Consider the following 24,081-nt stretch of genomic DNA (forward strand, 5'->3'; position numbering starts at 1 on the left):
TTCACCCGTATCGGTCTGCTGTGTGTAGGCTGCGCTTAGTGATCCTAAAGAACATAGTGCCATGAGCCCGTTTTTCTATGATCCACGTGGATGTAGGAACATGGGCATCCCCAATGCGGTGGTGTGACCCACACATGCCTCGTCCTTCAGAGACCTTCTGAACTCACAAGCGAAATAGATGATTGCTGGGTGGGATTGAACCAGCATGAGCAAAAGGAGAAACAAGCAGTTTATTTATTTTTTTTTTTAAAGATTTTATTTATTTGACAGAGAGAGAGACAGCGAGGGAGGGAACACAAGGAGGGGGAGAGGGAGAGGGAGAAGCAGGCTTCCCGCCGAGCAGGGAGCCCGATGCGGGGCTCGATCCCAGGACCCTGGGATCATGACCTGAGCCGAAGGCAGACGCTTAACGACTGAGCCACTCAGGCGCCCCTGGTTGTTTTGTCTTCTTAAAGGACATTTTTACCACCATAAAATTACCTTATTTATCTCTTCTAATATTCTTGGAAATTTACTTTGTGGGATACTGATATACCCACTCTGCTTGGTTTTTCTGTTTTTTTGTTTTGTTTTGTGTTTTAGTGTTAACATAGCATATTTTTTCATCCTTATTTTTAATCTATTTGCATTGTTGTAGAGATCATTTCTGCTAGGCAACACGAATGTGGGTATTGCTTTTTTATCCAATCTGACATTTTGCTTCTTAATTGGAATGTTTGGGCTCTTTACTTTTAATGTAATCAATGATATCATTAGGTTTAACTCTGTTTGCTTGTTGTTTGTTCCCTATTTGTCTCATTTGTTTTTTGTTCCCTTTTTCTGTTGTTCTAACTTGTTTGGAATTAATTAAATATAATTTTGGGATTCCATTTTATCTCCTTTTTGGCTCATTAGCTGAACCACTTGTTTGGTTATTTTAGTCATTGCTTTAGGGTTTGCCCTACATTTATCACAATCTCCCTTCAAGGGACATCATACCACCATGTAGGGTATAAAGCCTGTAATGGTATGAAACATTTGCATTTCTCACCTCCTGACTTTTGTGCAACTGTATACATTTTCCTTAATAATTAGATTGAGCAAAGGTAAAGTTAAGAAGAAAGAAAGAGAGAGAGAGAGAGAAAGGGAGAAGAGAAGGGAATAAAGGAAAAACGGAAGGAAGAAAGAAAAAGCAGAAAGAGAGAGAGAGAGAGAGAGAGAACAAAACAGCTTTAATCTCTTCATGGCAATTCCAAAACCCAAGAAGTTCTGAAAACCAGAGGCTTTCATGACATGTTTTACAGCAATACCTGACCTAATCTGAATTGATTTGGTGGCAAAGCCTGACCCAAAGTGGCATGAGGCTGCTTGGAGTCTTCATGACTCTTCGTGTAATTATTCACAGATTTTGCTACAGAAAGCTGCGTGGAAAGAGTGAGCGCAGCAGGCCTGAGACTGCTCCCCCTTAAAAAGGCCTCTGCATGATTGGCTCCTGACTGGCATCTGGAAACTTGCATTTTGGGAGGGTTGCCACCATCCCTGACTCATAAGAGCGGCTTACTATGCTAAGCTGTTCATAGAAACAATGTGGCTTATGCTGAAAACCTATTTCTCCTTATGGGAGTCTTGAATTTTGGTCTGTGCAAGGTGGAGGGTGTTTATGTGTCGAGTCCCCAATAAAAACCCTGGGCGCTGAATGTCCAATGAGCTTCCGTGGTAGACGCCATTTCACATGTGTTGTCACATATGTAGCTGGAGAGATCAAGTGCATCCTGTGTGACCCCCCTGGGAGAAGGCTCTGGAAGCTTATGCCTGGTTTCCTCTGGACTTTGTCCCTTGAGCTTTTTATCTTTGCTGATTCTGCTTTGTGTCCTTTTGTTATAATAAATCATAGCTATGAGCATGACTATTTGCTGACTTCTGCGAGTCCTTCTAGCAAATCACCAGGTCTGGGGATGGTCTTGGGAACCCCTGACAATGAAGTGAATGTGACTGATTGTAGGGCACTACTCAGGAATTCACTGGGATTGTTACATAGCATACGCTATGTGCCCTGTATAACTTATCTAATATTTCCAAAGTTCTGATTTCTTTTTTTTTTCTCTAAAGTGTGTATGACCTGTGATTTTGGATAAAAGATTGTGTAACTGTATCCACAAACACACATATGTTAAATATAAATAGTTTGTATGTATAACTCGTCGGGAAGTTCTTATGAACTACTCATCTTTGCCAGATAAGATCAATCATGATGCCTTAGACTAAGATGATAATGATGGAAGGTGCTAGTAATAATAATAATAATAATAATCAGAGCTAACAGTCTTGAGTTCTCATGCCTAGTATCAGACACTATTTGCAACCTGTACAATAACTCAGCAAAGTAGGTATTATTAGTATTCCCCTCTTTGTTGTTGTTGAAAATAAACTATGTCTCAAAGAGGTTGCGCCATGTGACCAACAACATAAAGTTCACAAGGGTGGGAGACAGGGACTTCAGCCCAAGTGTATGTGGATGGATGCCTGCGCCCCAATCACAATGCCACAGGGAGTGACTCTGCTCAGCACAGAGCTCATTTCTCTATTTTCTTTCATTAGGGCTTTTCCCCTCACTCACAGATTCACTTCTGGGATTTTCAAGAGTCTGTGCCTCAGGCTTGTTGACAGAATTACAGGCAGACTATTTGCTTCCCTCAATGAGTGCTGCTAGTTGGAAGCAGAAAATGTGCTTTTGTGTTCCCTCGCTGGGCTTTTGTTCCTTTGCCATGTAATCGCTACCATATGTTGCCTCTCATTCACACAAGTGACCTTGTATTTTATTAAGTAATATCCTGAGTGCAGACAAAAGCAAACTTTATCAATCCTACTAAAATCCAAAAAAAAAAAAAAAAAAACAATGCACAGAGCAGAGGAGGAAAAATAGAGAGTCCGAATGGAAGCTAGAACCCAGGTCACAAACAAGGCTAAGACCAGGCTGGCCAGAGAGAAAGGTTTAAGATTTGGCTGACTTCCACATGGCATATCCTTAACGCTCCAGGCTCATGGCTCTCCGAGAAAGCTACACTTGGGAGGACATTTGTAGCTGGTAGAAAAATGTAACAAGGGATCTACAGGGAAAGGCTCACAGCTGAAGAGACCATTCTTATTAACTAAGAATCAAGAGATCTAGGTCCTATCAGTGGTGCTTCTCCTTCCTTGGGGTGTGACGTTGGGCATGTCACTCAGCTTTCCTGAGCCTCAGTTGTCGCTGGCCACAAAATGGCATTGTTCAGCATCACCCCTGAAGTCCCCTTCAACGTAAAAATTCACTGATCATCATCACCAAATAAACATTCTCAGTCAAAATAGGTTTCACAAGAGGTATCTGAAGAAAGAAAAAAAAAAAAAGTCTATGTTGTCAGTTAAACATTCTCCTTAAAGGACTATTATGCTTAAAGTCAATATCTGTAGTGGAGTTTCAAGAGGCCTTCCTATCCTCATTCTCTGACCAGTATGCTTAATCTCAAAATGTCCTCTAATCTCTCTGAGGTTTCAGAAGGTCTGAGAGAACAATGCCAGAGACTTAATGTTCTTTTTTTTTTTTTTAAGATTTTATTTATTTATTTTTTTGAGAGAGAGAGAGAGAGCCAGCACACAAGTGGGGGGAGGGGCACAGGTAGAGGGACAAGCCGACTCCACGCTGAGGGAAGACTCCCCATGCAGGGGCTCAATCTCATGACCCTGAAATCATGACCTGAAAATCAAGAGTCGGATGCTTAATTGCCTGAACCATCCAGGCTTAATGTTCTAGGATGCAGCAAGTTCAACCTGAATACATTGAATTTCAACTTTCTTCCTTCAGGAATAGATTATTTTGTCCCTACTAAGGAGGTTTTGAGCAACATTTCAATGTTTAAGACTGCCTACTGCTTTTTGTTTAACGGTGGCGCTAGGGATTATCTCAAAAGACACAGAAGACAATAAAAAAAAGCGCTGGACTTGGAGGAAAAGGAGAGGCCTTGGGATCTAGATCACTGCTCCCTAACTGTGTGACATGGACGTGCTCAGTTGAGGTCAGGAGAAGGGACAGCTCTGCTTCTCACTGAGCTGTAGAGATGAAGGAAATGGGATGCCTCAAGGGGCCCATGTGTACATGCAGCCCGCAGAGTGGGTCCCGAGACGTTCAACACAAATGTCTCTGAGCAAGTGCTACTCGGGAAGATCTGTGCGAGAAGGTATTACCACTGTGTTCAGTTGTTTGTCCAGAAGGGGATGTGTTCTAGTTTGGACGCTGTGATGGTTAAGTTTATGAGTGACCTTGACGGGCCACAGGATTAAACATTATTTCTGGGTGTGCCTGTGAAGATGTTTCCAGAAGAGATTAACATTTGAAAAGGTGAACTGACTAAAGCAAATGGCCCTGTGCAGTGTGGGTAGGCATCATTCAACCCAAACTCTTAAATGTCTGAATCTCTCTCTGTCTGACAGTTGAAGCTGAGATATCTTCCTGCCCTCAGTGCTCCTGGTTCTCAGACCTTCACACCTGACCCAGAATCTATACCACCAACACTCAGGCATTTGAACTATTCCATGAGCCAATTCCTTATAATAAATCATTATCTATCTATCTATCTATCTATCTATCTATCTATCTATCTATCTAACTATCTATCTATCTATCTATCTATCTATCTATCATCTCCTATTGGTTCTGTTTCTCTGGAGAACCTTGACTAATACAGGCACCAAGAAGGAAGTAAAAGTTTATAACTTCAGAATAATAGACCAAGTAATGATTTAAGGAGTTGTTAATAATGGTGATATTAATAAACAGTAGCTTAAATGTATTGAATGCTTAGAGTGTATACTTTGGTGCTTAGTACTCTGGCTACATTAATTCTTTGAACATACCATAATAGTATTTGTACTAAGCAGATGAGAAAACTGAGGTCCCAAGGAGTTGAACCTACTCAAGACCACTCACCAGTGAGTGGCTAAGCTATATTTTGAACCAGAGTCCAATTCTAGAGTCCATTTTGTTTTAAAGATTTTATTTATTTATGTATTAGAGAGCGAGAGAGAGAGAAACACCATGAGAGGGGAGAAGGTCAGAGGGAGAAGCAGGCTCGCCGCTGAGCTGGGAGCCCGATGTGGGGCTCCATCCCAGGACTCCAGGATCATGACCTGAGCTGAAGGCAGTCACTTAACCAACTGAGCCACCCAGGTGCCCTCTAGAGTCCATTTTTATATACAAAGCAAGCAGTCAACATCATAGCAGGAATAGCTTTGGGAGACAATCATCTACAGAAATTTATACATTAAAAACTTGATATTTAGGGCACCTGGGTGGCTCAGTTGGTTGGGCGACTACCTTCGGCTCAGGTCATGATCCTGGAGTCCCTGGATCGAGTCCCGCATCAGGCTCCCTGCTCGGCGGGGAGTCTGCTTCTCCCTCTGACCCTCCCCCCTCTCATGTGCTCTCTCTCATTCTCTCTCTCTCAAATAAAAAAATAAAATCTTTAAAAAAAAAAAAAACTTGATATTTAGAACTTTGGGGCGCCTGGGTTGCTCAGTTGTTTAAGCATCTGATTTGATCTCAGCTCGGGTCTTGATCTCATGAGTTGGAGCCCCACATTGAGCTCCAGGCTGGGCGTGGAGACTACTTAAAAAAAAAATCCTAAAATTTTGAGCATTGAGAAATTAAAAACACAAGAAACAACAAATGTTGACAAGGATGTAGAGAAAAAGGAACTCTCGTGCTCTGTTGGTGGGAATGAAAACTGGTGTAGCCACTGTAAAAAGCAGTATGAAATTTACTCAAAAATTTAAAACTCTAACTATCCTATGATCCAGTGATGACACTACTGGGTATTTACCCCAAAAATACAAAAACACTAATTCGAAAGGATAGCTGCACCCCTGTGTTTATTGAAGCATTATCTACAATAGCCCAATTGCCTATCAAGAGATGAATGGATAAAGCAGATGTGGTATACATATACAATGGAAAATTATTCAGCCATAAAAAGATTGAAATCTTGGGATGCCTGGGTGGCTCAGTCGATTAAGCATCTGCCTTTGGCTCAGGTCATGATCCCTGGGTCCTGGGATCGAGTCCCCCATTGGGCTCCTTGCTCAGTGGGGAGCCTGCTTCTCCCTCTGTCTGCCACTCCCCCCACTTGTGCTCTCTCTCACTGACAAATAAATAAATAAAATCTTTAAAAAAAATGAAATCTTGCCATTTGCAATGACACGGATGAAGCTGAAGGGTATTATGCTAAGCGAAATAAAGACAAATACCATATGATTTCACTCATACGTGGAATTTAAGGAAAAAAATGAACAAAGAAAAAAAGAGAGAGAGAGAGAGACAAACCAAGAAACAGACTCTTAACTATAGAGAACAAACTGATGGTTACCAGAGGGGAGGTGGGTGGGGGTTGGGAGATACAGGTGATGGGGATTAAGGAGTGCACTTATCATGTTGAGCTCTGAGTAATGTATAGAATATTTGAAGCATTGTATTGTACACCTGAAACTAATAAACACTGTATGATGATTTTACTGGAATTAAAATTTAAAAATTTAATAAAATTAAGGAAAAAAAACCCAACTTTGAGCATTGAGAGATTTATAGATCTACAAACTAACCTGAACAGCAGGAAGCTAAATCCCAGGACAAAGAGAACCTAGACAGAAAAGAACATTTTAGATAAAATAGCAACTGTTCTCTTGGTCTTTCTGGTGAAAGGTTAGCATCCTCTCTTACTAAGGAGTAATTGGATGTCTGTATCAGAACTTCACTATATAAAGCCATTTTATGGTGGTTGATCATAAAGTGAAAGAATGTGGGTTTGGTTATCTCTGATGAATACTTTAGACATCTTTTTTTTTTTTTTAAGATTGATTGAGTGATTGATTGAGTGATTGATTTATCTGAGAGAGAGAGAACACACAAGTGGGGGAAGGGGCAGAGAGAGAGGGAGAAGGAGAGAAGCAGACTCCCCACTGACCGTGGAATCTGACCCGGGGCTTGATCTCACCACCCTAAGATCATGACGTGAGCCGAAATCAAGAGTAGGACCCTTAACTGACTGAGCCACCCAGGTGCCCCAAAATCCTTAGACATCATTGCATACATCGTCTTCAAGATCTTTTCTAAGTGAAATATAGATCAGGATGTGACAAACTTTTTCTGTGCAGTGCTAGGTAGTAAGTATGCTCAGCGCTGTGGCCCATATGGTCTCCCTCTAAACAGCTATAGGGCTCAGCTAGCATAGTGGGACATCACCCATAGACCATTCAGAATTAGATGGGCATGGCTGTATCCCAATAAAACTTCATTTACAAAAGTAGGTGGCAGGTCATTTGCCAAACCTTGGTACGTAGCTGGTATCTGTGTTAGGTAAAGCAACCAGCGCATCTTATTTTGCTCTGGACTGTCCCGGCTTTATCACCGGAAGTCCTACATCCCATGAAACCCTTCATTACAAGTTGATTGCCATTAATAAGTTGACTTACAGTCAAATTCTGAGACATAGAGCACTCCAGATGTAACAGTCATCCCTCTCCCCACCCTAAAATTGCCTTTGCCAAGCTTATATCTGTCATCATAGAGTTATAAATTACAAGTGCATTCTGTTAACCCCCAAATATTACACATGCACAAGGGACAGGAACCAGATACCAATTTTCTTTTACAACATTTGCTTCCATAAGGGCACTTCCCAGTTCCTCCCACAGTTGGTCCCATCTTCAGACAAAAGTACAGACTGAGTGTTGGCAAGGTGTCTGGGCATCTCCGGAGATAAAAATGAAAGTATAATAGAATTGTCATTTTGGACTAATTATTATGATTCCATGTTAGAGCAAGCCCCAGGGGGTCTGCTGAACTTCAGTGGATAAACAAAGGAAGGAGTCTTCAAGGAGTGCAGTAATACAGAGGCAAAGGAACCCCAAACAGAGCACTAATTGGCTGTTTTCTTGGCAGCTTCAGCCAGCTCCAGCCTGGGCTTTTAAGGAGGATGTGTTAGGAATTACGGAAACCATGATCTCTCTACTGTCGGGAAGGCTGGGACACACCAGGGATGCAAATAATAGGCTGATGTTCATGGTATTTGGAGAGAAAATTGGTACCTCCCTTTGCTACCTATGTAGCCTTGGCCTTGGAGAAGTCCCTAAGTCCTTAGGCTTCAGAGTCCCCATCTTTCACGCAGTAATAAAACCAAGCACCCCATAGAGTTCTGTTGAGAACTGAAGGTGACATTCCTCATGAATTTGCCTAATTTAGGAATGTGTCTTTATACATATGGTCTGACTTGCCATGAGGCTGCATCCTCTGTGGGGTTCTGTATTTGGGGAACACACCCTGTATTGGTGAGTCAGGGATGGTATCCCAGAAGTTATTACTTTTATGTTAAAAGCTAAAGGATGATGAGTATTTATTTAATTAAAGTAAAAGGAAGGAGATGGGCGGAGCAAGATGGCGGAGGAGTAGGAGACCTGCATTTCGTCTCCTCTCAGGAATTCAGCTGGATAGGGATCAAACCATTCTGAACACCTACAAACTCAACAGGAGATCGAAGAAAAGAATAGCAACAACTCTCTGAACAGAAAAGCGACCACTTTCTGGAAGGTAGGACGTGCGGAGAAGTGAATCCGAGGCGTTATTAGGGAGGATAGACGGTGGGGGAGGGGCCTCCGTCGGCCCCTTCTGGCAAGTGATAGAGCCAGGGAGCACAAAATCGGAACTTTTAGAAGTCTGCTCCGCTGAGGGACGTCACTCTGGTGGCGAAGTTGGGGGTGGAACCCTCGCGGGACAGTGTGGTCTCAGGACCCTCGGGGTCACAGAAAGACCTGGGGCGCCTGAGTGCGGCAGAGCTCCCAGGTATCGGAGCAGGGAAGCCGGCTGCAGAGACGGAGCCCAGGCGCGGGCTCTCAGCTCGGGGTTGCTATAAACCGTGATCCGCGGCACAGTCGGGCCCTGCTCCTCCAGCAGGGACCCAACAACCGGCAGATCCGGGGAGACTCACCTTCTTCCCCCGGGAGGAGAGGTGCGGGAGCGCACCGCAGGGATCTGCTGGGTTTGGAGACTCCACGCCGGGTCGGGTGCCGGATAGAAAGGCGCGGTCACAGGCCGGGTGAGCGCGGAGTGTGGCCGGAGATCGGGGAGACGGGAATGACTGACTGCTTTTCTCTGGGGGCTCGCTGAGGAGCGGGACCCCGAGTTCTCGGCTCCTCCGGGGCGGAGACTGGGAGGCCGCCATTTTCACTCTCCGCCTCCAAAGCTGTACGGAAAGCTTGCAGGGAACAAAAGCTCCGGAGAGCAAACCCCAGCAGATTACTTGGCCCGGACCTGCAAGGGCGGGGCAATTTTGCCTCCGGCAAAGGCATTTGGGAACCACGGCAACAGGCCCCTCCCCCAGAAGATCAGCGAGAACAGCCAGCCAAGACCAAGTTTACCAATCAATGAGAACGGCAGAACTCCAGCGCTAGGGGAATACTGCACATAGAATTCATGGCTTTTTTACCATGATTCTTTAGTCTTTCAAAGTTAATTATTTTTTTTAACTGTCTTTTTCTCTTTTTTCTTTTTTTCTTTTTTTTTTTGAATTTTTCTTTTTCCCTTTTTCAACCAACATCTTATCAATCCCTTCTTTAAAAAAAAAAAAACATTTTTATTTTTCATTTTTAAAGTCATATTCTATCCCTTCATAATAGTTACCCGTATTTTTGGCATATATATATAAGTTGTTCTCTCTTTAAAATCTTGAGATAGTTTCTTCTAACAGATGAAAATATACTCTAAATCTCTAGTGTATGGTTTTTTTCTACTCCCCTGCCTGATCACATTCTCTCCCTTTTTTCTCTCTTTCTTTTTTTTTTTTTAATCCCCTTCTTTCTTTTTTCAAACAACTTATCAAATCCTTTTTAAAATTTTTTTATAATTTCCATCTTTACAGTCATATTCCATCCCTTCATCATATCAACCCTTATTATTGTACATATATAAGTTTTTATTTCTTTAAAATTTTGGGAGGCACTTTCTTTTAACAGACCAAAATACACCCAAAATCTAGTGTGTGGCACTGATCCATAAACCAGCTTGATCATATTTGATCACATTCTGTTTTTGTTTTGTTTTGTTTTGTTCTGCTTTTGTTTGTTATTATCTTTATCTTTTTCTTTTTTCTTTTTTTCTTTCTTTTTCTTTTTTCTCTCTTTCCCTTTCTTTTCCCACTACTTCAGGTCTTTTCTGAGTTGTTTAGAGTATATTTTCTGGGGACGTTGTTACCCTGCTAGCATTTTGTTCTCGCATTAATCTATTCTCTGCACAAAATGACAAGACGGAAAAAATCACCTCAACAAAAAGAACAGGAGGTAGTACCGACTGCCAGGGACCTACTCAATATGGACATTAGTACGATGTCAGATCTAGAGTTCAGAACCATCACTTTAAAGATACTAGCTGGGCTTGAAAAAAGCATGGAAGTTATTAGAGAAACCCTTTCTGGAGAAGTAAAAGAACTAAAATCGAACCAAGTAGAAATCAAAAAGGCTATTAATGAGGTGCAATCAAATATGGGGGCACTAACTGCTAGGATAAATGAGGCAGAAGAAAGAATCAGTGAGATAGAAGACCAAATGATGGAAAATAAAGAAGCTGAGAAAAAGAGAGATAAACAACTACTGGATCACGAGGGCAGAATTCGAGAGATAAACGATACCATAAGACGAAACAACGTTAGAATAATTGGGATCCCAGAAGAAGAAGAAAGAGAGAGAGAGGCAGAAGGTATAATAGAGCAAATTATAGCAGAGAATTTCCCTAATTTGGGGAAGGAAACAGGCATCAAAATCCAGGAAGCACAGAGAACCCCTCTCAAAATGACTAAAAATAGGTCAACACCCTGACATCTAATAGTAAAACTTACGAGTCTCGGAGACAAAGAGAAAATCCTGAAAGCAGCTCGGGAGAAGAGATATGTAATCTACAATGGTAGAAACATTAGATTGGCAACAGACTTATCCACAGAGACCTGGCAGGCCAGAAAGGACTGGCAGGACATATTCAGAGCACTAAATGAGAAAAATATGCAGCCAAGAATACTATATCCAGCTAGGCTGTCATTGAAAATTGAAGGAGAGATAAAAAGCTTCCAGGACAAACAAAAACTAAAGGAATTCGCAAATACGAAACCAGCCCTACAAGAAATATTGAAAGGGGTCCTCTAAGCAAAGAGAGAGCCTAAAAGCAACATAGACCAGAAAGGAACACAAACAATATACAGTAACAGTCACTTTACAGGCAATACAATGGCACTAAATTCCTATCTTTCAATAGTTACCCTGAATGTAAATGGGCTAAATGCCCCAATCAAAAGACACAGGCTATCAGATTGGATTAAAAAACAAGACCCATCGATATGCTGTCTGCAAGAGACTCATTTTAGACCCAAAGACACCCCCAGATTGAAAGTGAGGGGGTGGAAAACCATTTACCATGCTAATGGACACCAAAAGAAAGCTGGGGTGGCAATCCTTATATCAGACAAATTAGATTTTAAACCAAAGACTGTAATAAGAGATGAGGAAGGACACTATATCCTACTTAAAGGGTCTATCCAACAAGAAGATCTAACAATTGTAAATATCTATGCCCCTAACATGGGAGCAGCCAATTATATAAGGCAATTAATAACAAAAGCAAAGAAACACATTGACAACAATACAATAATAGTGGGGGACTTTAACACCCCCCTCACTGAAATGGACGGATCGTCTAAGCAAAAGCTCAACAAGGAAATAAAGACTTTAAATGACACACTGGACCAAATGGACTTCACAGACATATTCAGAACATTCCATCCCAAAGCAACGGAATACACATTCTTCTCTAGTGCCCATGGAACATTCTCCAGAATAGATCACATCCTAGGTCATTAATCAGGTCTCAACCGGTACCAGAAGATTGGGATCATCCCCTGCATATTTTCAGACCACAATGCTTTGAAACTAGAACTCAATCACAAGAGGAAAGTCGGAAAGAACTCAAATACATGGACGCTAAAGGGCATCCTACTGAAGAATGAACGGGTCAACCAGGAAATTAAAGAAGAATTTAAAAAATTCATGGAAACCAATGAAAATGAAAACACAACTATTCAAAATCTTTGGGATACAGCAAAGGCAGTCCTAAGAGGAAAGTATATAGCAATACAAGCCTTTCTCAAGAAACAAGAAAGGTCTCAAGTACACAACCTAACCCTACACCTAAAGGAGCTGGAGAAAGAACAGCAAATAAAGCCTAAACCCAGCAGAAGAAGGGAAATAATAAAGATCAGAGCAGAAATCAATGAAATAGAAACCAAAAGAACAGTAGAACAGATCAACGAAACTAGGAGCTGGTTCTTTGAAAGAATTAACAAGATTGATAAGCCCCTGGCCAGACTTATCAGAAAGAAAAGAGAAAGGACCCAAATCAACAAAATCATGAATGAAAGAGGAGAAATCACAACCAACACCAAAGAAATACAAACAATTATAAGAACATATTATGAGCAACTCTATGCCAGCAAATTAGTTAACCTGGAAGTAATGGATGCATTCCTAGAGATGTATCAACTACCAAAACTGAACCAGGAAGAAATAGAAAACCTGAACAGACCTATAACCACTAAGGAAATAGAAGCAGTCATCAAAAATCTCCCAAAACACAAAAGCCCAGGGCCAGATGGCTTCCCAGGGGAATTCAACCAAACATTTCAAGAAGAATTAATACCTATCCTTCTGAAACTGTACCAAAAAATAGAAATGGAAGGAAAACTTCCAAACTCATTTTATGAGGCCAGCATTACCTTGATCCCCAAACCAGACAAAGACCCCATCAAAAAGGAGAATTACAGACCAATATCCCTGATGAACATGGATGCAAAAATTCTCACCAAAATACTAGCCAATAGGATCCAACAGTACATTAAAAGGATTATTCACCATGACCAAGTCGGATTTATCCCTGGGCTGCAAGGTTGGTTCAACATCCGCAAATCAATCAACGTGATACAACACATTAACAAAAGAAACAACAAGAACCATATGATCCTCTCAATAGATGCAGAAAAAGCATTTGACAAAGTACAGCATCCTTTCTTGATCAAAACTCTTCAGAGTATAGGGATAGAGGGTACATACCTCAATATCATAAAAGCCATCTATGAAAAACCTACAGCGAATATCATTCTCAATGGGGAAAAACTGAGAGCTTTCCCCCTAAGGTCAGGAACGCGGCAGGGATGTCCACTATCACCACTGCTATTCAACATAGTATTGGAAGTCCTAGCCACAGCAATCAGACAACAAAAAGAAATCAAAGGCATCCAAATTGGCAAAGAAGAAGTCAAACTCTCACTCTTTGCAGATGATATGATACTTTATGTGGAAAATCCCAAAGACTCCACCCCAAAACTGCTAGAACTCATACAGGAATTCAGTCAAGTGGCAGGATATAAAATCAATGCACAGAAGTCAGTGGCATTCCTATACACCAACAACAAGTCAGAAGAAAGAGAAATTAAGGAGTCGATCCCATTTACAATTGCACCCAAAACCATAAAATACCTAGGAATAAATCTAACCAAAGAGACAAAGGATCTGTACTCAGAAAACTATAAAATACTCATGAAAGAAATTGAGGAAGACACAAAGAAATGGAAAAACGTTCCATGCTCATGGATTGGAAGAACAAATATTGTGAAGATGTCAATCCTACCTAGAGCAATCTACACATTCAATGCAATCCCCATCAAAATACCATCCACTTTTTTCACAGAAATGGAACAAATAATCCTAAAATTTGTATGGAACCAGAAAAGACCCCGCATAGCCAGAGGAATGTTGAAAAAGAAAAGCAAAGCTGGCGGCATCAGAATTCCGGACTTCCAGCTCTACTACAAAGCTATCATCATCAAGACAGTATGGTACTGGCACAAAAACAGACACATAGATCAATGGAACAGAATAGAGAGCCCAGAAATGGACCCTCAACTCTATGGTCAACTCATCTTTGACAAAGCAGGAAAGAATGTCCAATGCAAAAAAGACAGTCTCTTCAACAAATGGTGTTGGGAAAATTGGACAGCCACATGCAGAAGAATGAAACTGGACCATTTCCTTACACCACACACAAAAATAGACTCCAAATGGTTGAAAGACCTCAATGTGAGACAGGAGTTCATCAAAATCCTAAAGGAGAACACAGGCAGCAACCTCTTCGACCTCAGCCGCAGCAACTTCTTCCTAGAAACATCGCCAAAGGCAAGGGAAGCAAGGGCAAAAATGAACTATTGGGACTTCATCAAGATAAAAAGCTTTTGCAAAGCAAAGGAAACAGTCAACAAAACCAAAAGACAACTGACAGAATGGGAGAAGATATTTGCAAATGACATATCAGATAAAGGGCTAGTATCCAAAATCTATAAAGAACTCATCAAACTCAACACCAAAAGAACAAAGAATCCAATCAAGAAATGGGCAGAAGATATGAACAGACATTTTTCCAAAGAAGACATCCAAATGGCCAACAGACACATGAAAAGGTGCTTAACATCACTCGGCATCAGGGAAATCCAAATCAAAACCTCAATGAGATACCACCTCACACCAGTCAGAATGGCTAAAATTAACAAGTCAGGAAATGACAGATGTTGGCGGGGATGCGGAGAAAGGGGAACCCTCCTACACTGTTGGTGGGAATGCAAGCTGGTGCAGCCACTCTGGAAAACAGTATGGCGGTTCCTCAAAAAGTTGAAAATAGAGCTACCATATGATCCAGCAATTGCACTCCTGGGTATTTACCCCAAAGATACAAAAGTAGGGACCCGAAAGGGTACGTGCACCCCGATGTTTATAGCAGCAATGTCCACAATAGCCAAACTGTGGAAAGAGCCAAGATGTCCATCAACAGATGAATGGATAAAGAAGAGGTGGTATATATATACAATGGAATATTATGCAGCCATCAAAAGGAATGAGATCTTGCCATTTGCAACGATGTGGATGGAACTGGAGGGTATTATGCTGAGCGAAATAAGTCAAACAGAGAAAGACATGTATCATATGACCTCACTGATATGAGGAATTCTTAATCTCAGGAAACAAACTGAGGCTTGCTGGAGTGGGGGGTGGGATGGGAGGGATGGGGTGACTGGGAGATGGACACTGGGGAGGGTATGTGTTCTGGTAAGCGCTGTGAATTGTGCAAGACTGTTGAATCTCAGATCTGTACCTCTGAAACAAATAATGCAATATATGTTACGAAAGAAAAAAAGAAGAAGAAGAATGTAGCAGGAGGGGAAGAATGAAGGGGGGGAAATCGGAGTGGGAGAAGAACCATGAGAGACGATGGACTCTGAAAAACAAACTGAGGGTTCTAGAGGGGAGGGGGGTGGGAGGATGGGTTAGCCTGGTGATGGGTATTGAGGAGGGCACGTTCTGCATGGAGCACTGGGTGTTATGCACAAACAATGAATCATGGAACACTATATCTAAAACTAATGAGATAATGTTTGGGGATTAACATAACAATAAAAAAATTAAAAAAAAATAAAGTAAAAGGAAGGAGATGTAAATGGATTTAGGAGAGGGAAAATACTTTGTGAAACTATGGAGATAAGAGAGTGAAGACAAGGAGGGAGAGAGACAGACAGAGAGAGAGAGAGATCCAAAGAAGTGAAAGAAATCCCCCACAACTGGGGAGGGAGGGCCCGTGGGGCAGAGCGGAGAGAGGTGTTTGAGGAGGGGTAACCTGGACCAGACCATGCAGGCTTTGCCAACCACACTGAGGGGCAGCGTTGTCCTGAGGGCTAGGGGCCTTCATAGCAGGTGCAACATTTAGGTTTTTAAAAATTATTTTTAGGGACGCCTGGGTGGCTCAGTTGGTTAAGCAACTGCCTTCGGCTCAGGTCATGATCCTGGAGTCCCGGGATCGAGTCCCGCATCAGGCTCCCTGCCCGGCAGGGAGTCTGCTTCTCCCTCTGACCCTCCTCCCTCTCATGCTCTCTGTCTCTCATTCTCTCTCTCTCAAATAAATTAAAAAAAAATAAATAAATAAATAAATAAAAATTATTTTTAAAAGATTCTTGCTCTGACTACAGAACGGAAAATGTCTGTTGATAGAAGGCAGCAGCAGTGAGGGGTAGAGTGTCGGGTGTAAGGGTGAGGGAAAAAACAGGATTCAGAGAACCGGACCCACAAGGAGGCAGTTACGATCGTCTGGATGAGAGGCAATGGGCTGTGGCTGGGGTGATGTTCCATGAGAGAGTCCAGTGGAATCTCTGCCTGGGTCAGAGCCCGGGATCACTAGCGCAGCAGAGAAAGGCACGGGGCTAATGGAGGCAAGCAGTGAAATTTAAATTGGAAGGAAACCAAACTGACCCACAGTGGACCCAGAAGAGCAACAAAGTGGGAGCCAAAAACACCTGTCCAATTTTAAAGCATATTTAAAGTCACGCGTGCAGTTGGCGTTTGCTATTTCCTGGCCACCCGATATCCATTTATCCAAAGTCTGAGGGCGATCTCTAATTTCTTTCTGGAGGACCACTCCTAGATCTTCATTCAATGGCCCTGTGCTTCCTTTGGTGTTGATTTCACTCCTGGCTATAGGGAAGGACAAGAAGCTGACCCTCTGCTCAGCACTGCCCCCAGATCTGTGCAAGTAGGACCCTATCTTGGGTCCTGCTTCAGCCTTCCTGCATCATATTCATCTGCACTGTGGAGAATACACTGAGCCCAGTTGATATGCCCAACAGGACCCCCCACTTCCCATTTTTGTCCATGATCTAGATCTAAGTATCCAGGATCCCAGAATGACCTGCCTAAACATCTCTACCTGCTTCCAAGTCACATGGTGGCCTCTTCCCTCTCCTGAGAGCAGACAAGGCAGCTGGTATGTGCTCACCTGGGTGGTTAATAGCTAGCTGTTTGTGGCATTGTGGACCAAGTATGGATGTGCATGCCAGAGTGACCACATGTGTACATATGGCTACAGGCTAGAGCCAAGAAAAGAAAGATAATTCATCAGACCATAGGCCAGAGGCAAGAAAGGAAAGAGAATTCATCAGGCTTTGGGCTACCCTTTTCCATGATGCCCATATTCCAGAGCAGGCCTCTAAGGAGTCTGAGAATTCTAAATGCAGACCTTCCTCCCAGGTTATTGTTAAAGTATATTGTTAAGAGGGTAGAATATATTTTATTTAACATGTCACTTGATTTATAATTTTAAAATAATTTGACATATATTATAGGGGCCTCTACTTATAATCTTGCTCTAGACCCCTCCAAAAGTTAAGAATTGGACCAGCCTGGCCAATCAATGCAGAACATCATATTGACTGTGGGGACAGGTTAGGGTTTAGGGAATGTGTCCGGGGCTAACATAGTGAGAAACACTGAGGGTTTGCTGAACTCAAATGAAAGAGACCCTTGAGACCCTTCTTCTTATTATTACTTGGCTTAAAGCTGAGAGGACCAGGACCCCAGGGAAGCAGCAGGTTTCTTGTCACCATGTGGAGTAGAAGACTGAGTCTGAGGCGTAGGTGAGGGGATGGATTCTGAGAAGCAGACAAAAACCAAGGTCTGGACCGTTGAACTCTGGATTAATTATCAATTAAAGTCAGATCTACTCCTGGTCTTTTCAGTAAGGTAATACAGTAAATTTCACCATAAAATTTGGCCTGGGCATTCCATCCCTTCTGCCAATCAATGGGTAGAGGCAAATAAAGAATTTAATAATAGATTATTTTTAATCCACCTTCTTTAGCCCATCAATTTCATCTCCTCTATCCACCCATCATTTACCTCCACACTTCTAATTTACCGAGATCTTAAAGGCCATCCTTGGGAAACAAGACAGCATAATTATTAGGGTGAAAGCAAGTAAATGCAGTTGTGAATCCTGACTTGGTGGCATGGGGGGCAGACGGATGTTCTTGTCTGGGACGTTTATTCCTAAATGAGTGGTCGTGTCCTGTAGAGAGAGTTGGAACATTATTCGGGGGTGGGGGGGCGCTATGGAAGCATCCAGAGTCCTACAATGATGATGTTGAGGTCTAGTGATAGTGTTGCTGGTGGAGATGTCCTAAAAGGATAGTTCTGTGGAAGAATATGCTTATACTCACTGTTGTCTGGTCTCTCCTCGTCCCAGCTGAGTTTCAAAGCCTGGTTACCCAGCTTCCCATCAGTTCTGGAAGTTACCAAGTCTCCATAGGCAGAGTTGGACTCCACTGTATGAAACCAAGTGTCCTTACACCCAGTGATCTACAGTGTGGGATCCAGGAGTGTCTTGAAGGCAGTATAATCTAAGGGGATAGAATAGCAGTGGCTATCTGGGGTTGTCTATCTGGCTGAGGTGTGGCTGAAGATAATAAAATTTCTTTTCTCTTAAGAAACAGGATTCTGAAAGCCACATTTAAATATTTAAATATCTGATGTAATTATTGCATGTGGTAATATGGAAAAAAGTGCCCACTGAGAGTCAGTATTGGGGCCATGGTGTCTCTATCATTAGAAGGCTCATGGGGCATGGAATCTTCCAGAAAGATAGAATGAGACAGCTGCCCTCATACCCCAGAGAGCTGAAAAGAAGGAATGAGGTGTTTACATAATTTCATGCAGGTTAATTTTTTTTTTTCCCCTTGAGACATCCTCTTTGATCCATGTATTATTTAGAAGTGTGTTTTTAGTTTCTCAGTGTTTGAAGATTTTCCTGGTTTCTTTCCATGAGTGATGTCTAGTTTCATGCTGCTGTGGTCAGACAACACACTCTGTATCACTGCAGTTCTTCTAAACTTGTTGAGGTTTGTTTTATGGCCCAGAACATGGTCTATCTTGGTATGTGTCTCACAGGCAATTAAAAAAATGTATGTTCTGCAGTTGCTGGGTGGAGTATTCTATAAATGTCAATTAGATCCTATTGGTTGAGGGTATCTTTTATTCTCTATACTGGCTGATTTTCTGTTGAGTTGTTTCATCAAGTGTTAACAGGGGTGTTGAAGTCTCCAACTGTATTTGTGGATTTTTCTGTTTCTCCTTTAAATAGAGAAGACATCCAGGATTTTTAGTTGTACTTAGTAAGAGGAACAGAGAAAAATATTGAGAAGTGTCCATATTGAAAAATATTGGGAAGAGTCCATCTTCTCCAAAGTGGAAATCCCCTTTCCCGTGGTTCTTATAATTGAAAAGTAGCTCCTGGTCGGGAGAGAATAGAATTTGGATCAAAATGTCATACCTCACTGCCTGATTCTCAGACTGAGTACCTTTGAGGTTTTGAAAAAAAAAGTCAGAAATACACAGATTAAATCTTTTATTTAACTTCCCTTCAGCTATGTAGCAGGTTTTTTTGTTTTTCCCCCTAAAGAGAATGAGCTACTCAAATCTTCCGAGGGTCACTGGACACTGGCTATATGTAACATCAGTTCTTGGGATCTCATTGTACCATTGCTTTGCACTGGTCATAACAGAGTCTTACAAGGGTCAAGAAACAAATGGAGTTTTAATTCACAAATGCTTCTCATACTTTTAGTAGATCACAAACCCTTTTATCTGATACAAAATCAATTATCTGGTTGGTGAGCATGTAGTTGCTATGTATACCCTCTATCCTGGAAAAACTGGCTTTCCAGATTTTGATACAAGAGCTATTAAGGTAAGAAGAGCCAAGTTGAAGCCTATGGAGCTCCCTTTAGCTATCAAACTAATAATGCAAAGATACTACAATTTCTATGGAGAAATCTCTAAATTTAATGCTACCCCCAAAAAATTTTTTCCTGGGAAAATATGAGGATGATGTTTTTTTTTAATTTTTATTTAAATTCAATTAGCCAACATATATAGTACATCATTAGTTTCAGACATAGTGTTCAGTAATTTATCAGTTGTGTGTAAGACGCAGTGCTCATCACACTGGGTGATGGGCATTAAGTAGGGCTCAAGATGTGAGGATGGTGATTTCTATTTTGTTTTTACTTAACTCTCAGGTTTGGCCAGGTCAACTGATCTTGGATTGGTCTTGGAGAATGAAAATGAATTGTTAAAGCTTAGCAGGTGGCAACTCCAATTGCATTTATTATTTGGAGGTGATCTCTTTCGAGGAGCAAAGCAACAAAAGTGCTCCTGTTGATCCACTGGGATAGTTTATTTTACGTAGGTAGATATCTAACAGCATGTCATAACCATCTTACCTCAGAATTATTTCAACTGTTCGGCTCCATGCCACAATTTAGTCTACAGAGGCATGACTGTCTCACTCATTCATAACATATTACATGGGCCAAATATACTGGTGACATGAGCTGCTAGAATATGAATACAAGAAAATTCTTTGGCCTTAGTAAAACTTATGTATGTCATGGAAAGGGACATAAATTCTGTGAAAACCCTACTACATCATAGTCTTAGAGATGTTGGGGTATTTTATTCCAAAGTAAAAGACAGGTTTCCTTTGTTTCCTCCACCTTGTATTGTGTACTAGTAAGAATATATGTTCGATTTGGATGGATATTTAAAGCTAATAACTGAGTAATCAGAAATAATTCTCTGGTGGGTTGAAATATATGTCCACGTCCTAAATCCCAAGACCCGTAAATGTTATCTTATTTGGAAAAGGAGTTTTTGCAGACATAATTAAGTCAAGGATCTTAGAGGAAACCATCCTAGATTTAGATCATCCTTATAGAAACATGTACCCTAAATCCAATGATAAATGTCTTTATAAGAAAAGGGAAAGATACAAACAGACCCAAAGGGGAGGCCAATGGGAAGACAGAGGCAGAGATTGGAGTGATCCATCTAGAAGCCAAGAACGCCAAAGATTGCCACAGGCACCAACATCTAGGAGAGGAGCATGGAGCAGATTCTCGTCAGAGCCTCTAGCAGAAACCAACCTTGCCAACTCTTTGATGCTTAACTTTTGGCCTCCAGAACAGTGCGAGAATAAATTCCTGCTGTTTGAAGCCACTGAGTTTGTGGTAATTTGTTACAACAGAACAGCCCTAGAAAATTAATACAGTGTCCCAATTGGAATGGGATCCACAACAATTTTCCCTAGATGGTCCAGATTGCAGTCTAAGCAGATCCGATAAATGGCACTTAAAGTTTTGGAAGTATATCAAGATACTGGAGGAGACAATGACAAACCCCAAGAGGAGAATCTCAGACCACTGAGGATTTAGTCAAGTTACTTTTTAGCAGGAATTTCTTCTCTTCTACAGAAAGAGCTTTGGGGTTGATATTGGGCCTTGATAAAAACTGAACTCTTGGTTATGGAAAACCAGGTGACCCTAGGCCCTGAGTTACTCATTATGACCTGTGTATCTATTCCATTCAGCAAAGCATCACCGTATCCAAGCAGTATGTAAAGATTAGGCCTGAGCAGGCCCCACAGGCACAGAGAAATTGTATCAGCATATGACTCACATTTCTCTTATGCCTACTTTTGCTGTATCCTATTAAGCCAAATTCTCAATTAGTCAATATAAAGGCCAAGAAATCAAGGGACTTTTCAGACTGCAAAACGTGTATGCTCCCACTGGAGGCCATGACAGAGACCTGAATGTAAGTCCTAATTCAACCCAGCCCGGGGTGGCGGGAGAAAGCACGCAGTCTTCTAAGACCCTGCGGAAAGTCAGCCCATGATACTGTTCTTGTTTGTCAAGCAGATTACAATAAGGATGCCAGCACAGTGCTGAAAGAAATCCAACCAAGAGTCCAGAAAAATGTAGAACATCAGAGAGTAGGAGTGAAGGATGTGATGAGAGAGAGAGAGAGAGAGACCCTCAGAAAGAGGATGGGCCGGGTGAAGAAGGTTTGAGAAGAAGGTGGGGCGCGGGGCAGAGGAAGAGGGAACACAGAGACTCTATAGCTCAGGTAGCTCATTTCAGCTGGTTTCCCTGAGGAAGGAATGCCTGGAATAGGAGGCGGGGCATGGTAGAAATGATAGGAATACCTGGGCCTAATAAAAATCTGAGTGATGCTGAAGTTCTTAAAGCAATGCAGACCCCAAAAGTCTAGGTGACCTTCCAGAATACGACCCATAATCTTCCAGATGAGCTGAAGAAACAGAATGATTCAGTGTTTACTGTGATGTGTAATGCTGGTATTCCCACCAGACCTCCTCAAGTCCCTTTTATTTTATTTTTGGGGCCCCAGGACTTTGAGGCACTTTTGCTCCCAATAGACAGCCTCTGAAGCTCTTTTTTTTCCCCCCAAAGGATTGGCCTGGTAGAGTCTGGCAATTTCCTCTCCCGTAAGCCAGTGACTGATGGATTTGGGAGTTTGAAAGTTCCATGGCTGTTGCCTTGGGTCAGGACAGGGCTGAGGTGCAAATTACACTCTCATGATCCAGTGATCCTCATCGTGGGATAAACCTGAAGTGATTATCTGTAAAACGTTGCTTGAAGACATGTCCTTATTTGGCTTCCTCCTTTTTATTTTCCTGAACTTCTGACTTAATTTGCCTTTGGGATTACTTCATTCATAAGTCACCTGTACAACACTCCCTGTCTTAGAGTCTGAGGTGGGGGCAGTGGACCTAGGACACTTATGAATCTTATCTGAAAATGGTCACTTGAATTTGGAAGTCAAGACTCATGTCTTTTAAACAAATACAGCCTTTGCTGAAAGAAAAACAACACAGATCACTTAACAAGGGACACAGTCATGCAAGCAGCCAGCATGTATCTGGCCTTCTAATAAAGTAAGTCGGGGGACTTCGAAGACAGTCCTTACTGCCTGCCCCGACACAGCAAAAACGTTTTACAACTGATTTGCCATTAGGCTTTTCAAGTATGTTTTCCTACTGGGAATTACAAAATCCATCCACTCATGACATGGAAAAATATTTAAAACACCGATGAAAGTAGATGGCAGTTCATACATTGTTTTCTTTACTAATAATTCAGTTGGTCTCTTTGTACGGGTTGCTGTATGAGTTTGCTAGGACTGCCATAACAAAGTACCACAGACTGGGGGCTAAACAACAGAAATGTATTTTCCTACAGTTCTGGATCCTGGAAATCCAAGATCAAGGTAGAGGTAGCTTTGGTTTCTTCTGGGGCTTTGCTCCTTGGCTTACAAATGGCTGCCTTCTTTCTCTGTGTATATGTCCCTGGTGTCCCTTTGTGTGTCCAAATTTCCTTTTCGTATTGGGACATCAGTCAGATTGGATTAGGCTCACCCTAATTGTCTCCTTTGAGCTTAATCACTCTTTAAAAGGCCCTATCTTCAAATACATTCACAACCTGAGTTACCTGGGGTTAGCACATCAACATAAATTTTGGAGGAACGCAGTTTATCCCATAACAGTTGCATATGGCCTAAGAATTTCAAGTGTGAAATAGTTCTTTAAATGAAAGATGGTTTAATCAGAGGGAAATACTGCTTACTATTTGCACAGATAGAGCTAGAGTTCGGTTGAAGGCGATGGAGTTTTCATTTGTTCCTAAACCATCTTGCGTCTTAGTCTTTATTTGGACAAGAGAAAAGTTGGGGCCCCTTGTGGAGGATTTAAGTGGGGATTTGAATTACCTGGTGGGGATACAGCCATCTTTGTTATTATATCACATTAGTCCCCATGAAGAAATCAGAAATAGGCTGGCTGCGTATTGAAATCTTACAATGTGGTAAAGAGCAGCATTTTGGAATTGTACGGTAGGGGCGATTTACTATCAAGTAATCTTATTTTTGCTCTTGCCCAATATAAAACCAAAGGATGTTTTTTTTTTTTTTTTTTTTTTTTTTTTTTTTAATTTTTTTATTGTTATGTTAATCCCCATACATTACATCATTAGTTTTAGATATAGTGTTCCATGATTCATTGTTTGTGCATAACACCCAGTGCTCCATGCAGAACGTGCCCTCCTCAATACCCATCACCAGGCTAACCCATCCTCCCAACCCCCTCCCCTCTAGAACCCTCAGTTTGTTTTTCAGAGTCCATTGTCTCTCATGGTTCTTCTCCCCCTCCGATTTCCCCCCCTTCATTCTTCCCCTCCTGCTACATTCTTCTTCTTCTTTTTTTCTTTCTTAACATATATTGCATTATTTGTTTCAGAGGTACAGATCTGAGATTCA

The sequence above is a fragment of the Halichoerus grypus genome, unplaced genomic scaffold (assembly GCF_964656455.1).
Source record: "Halichoerus grypus unplaced genomic scaffold, mHalGry1.hap1.1 HAP1_SCAFFOLD_80, whole genome shotgun sequence".
Taxonomy (NCBI): domain Eukaryota; kingdom Metazoa; phylum Chordata; class Mammalia; order Carnivora; family Phocidae; genus Halichoerus; species Halichoerus grypus.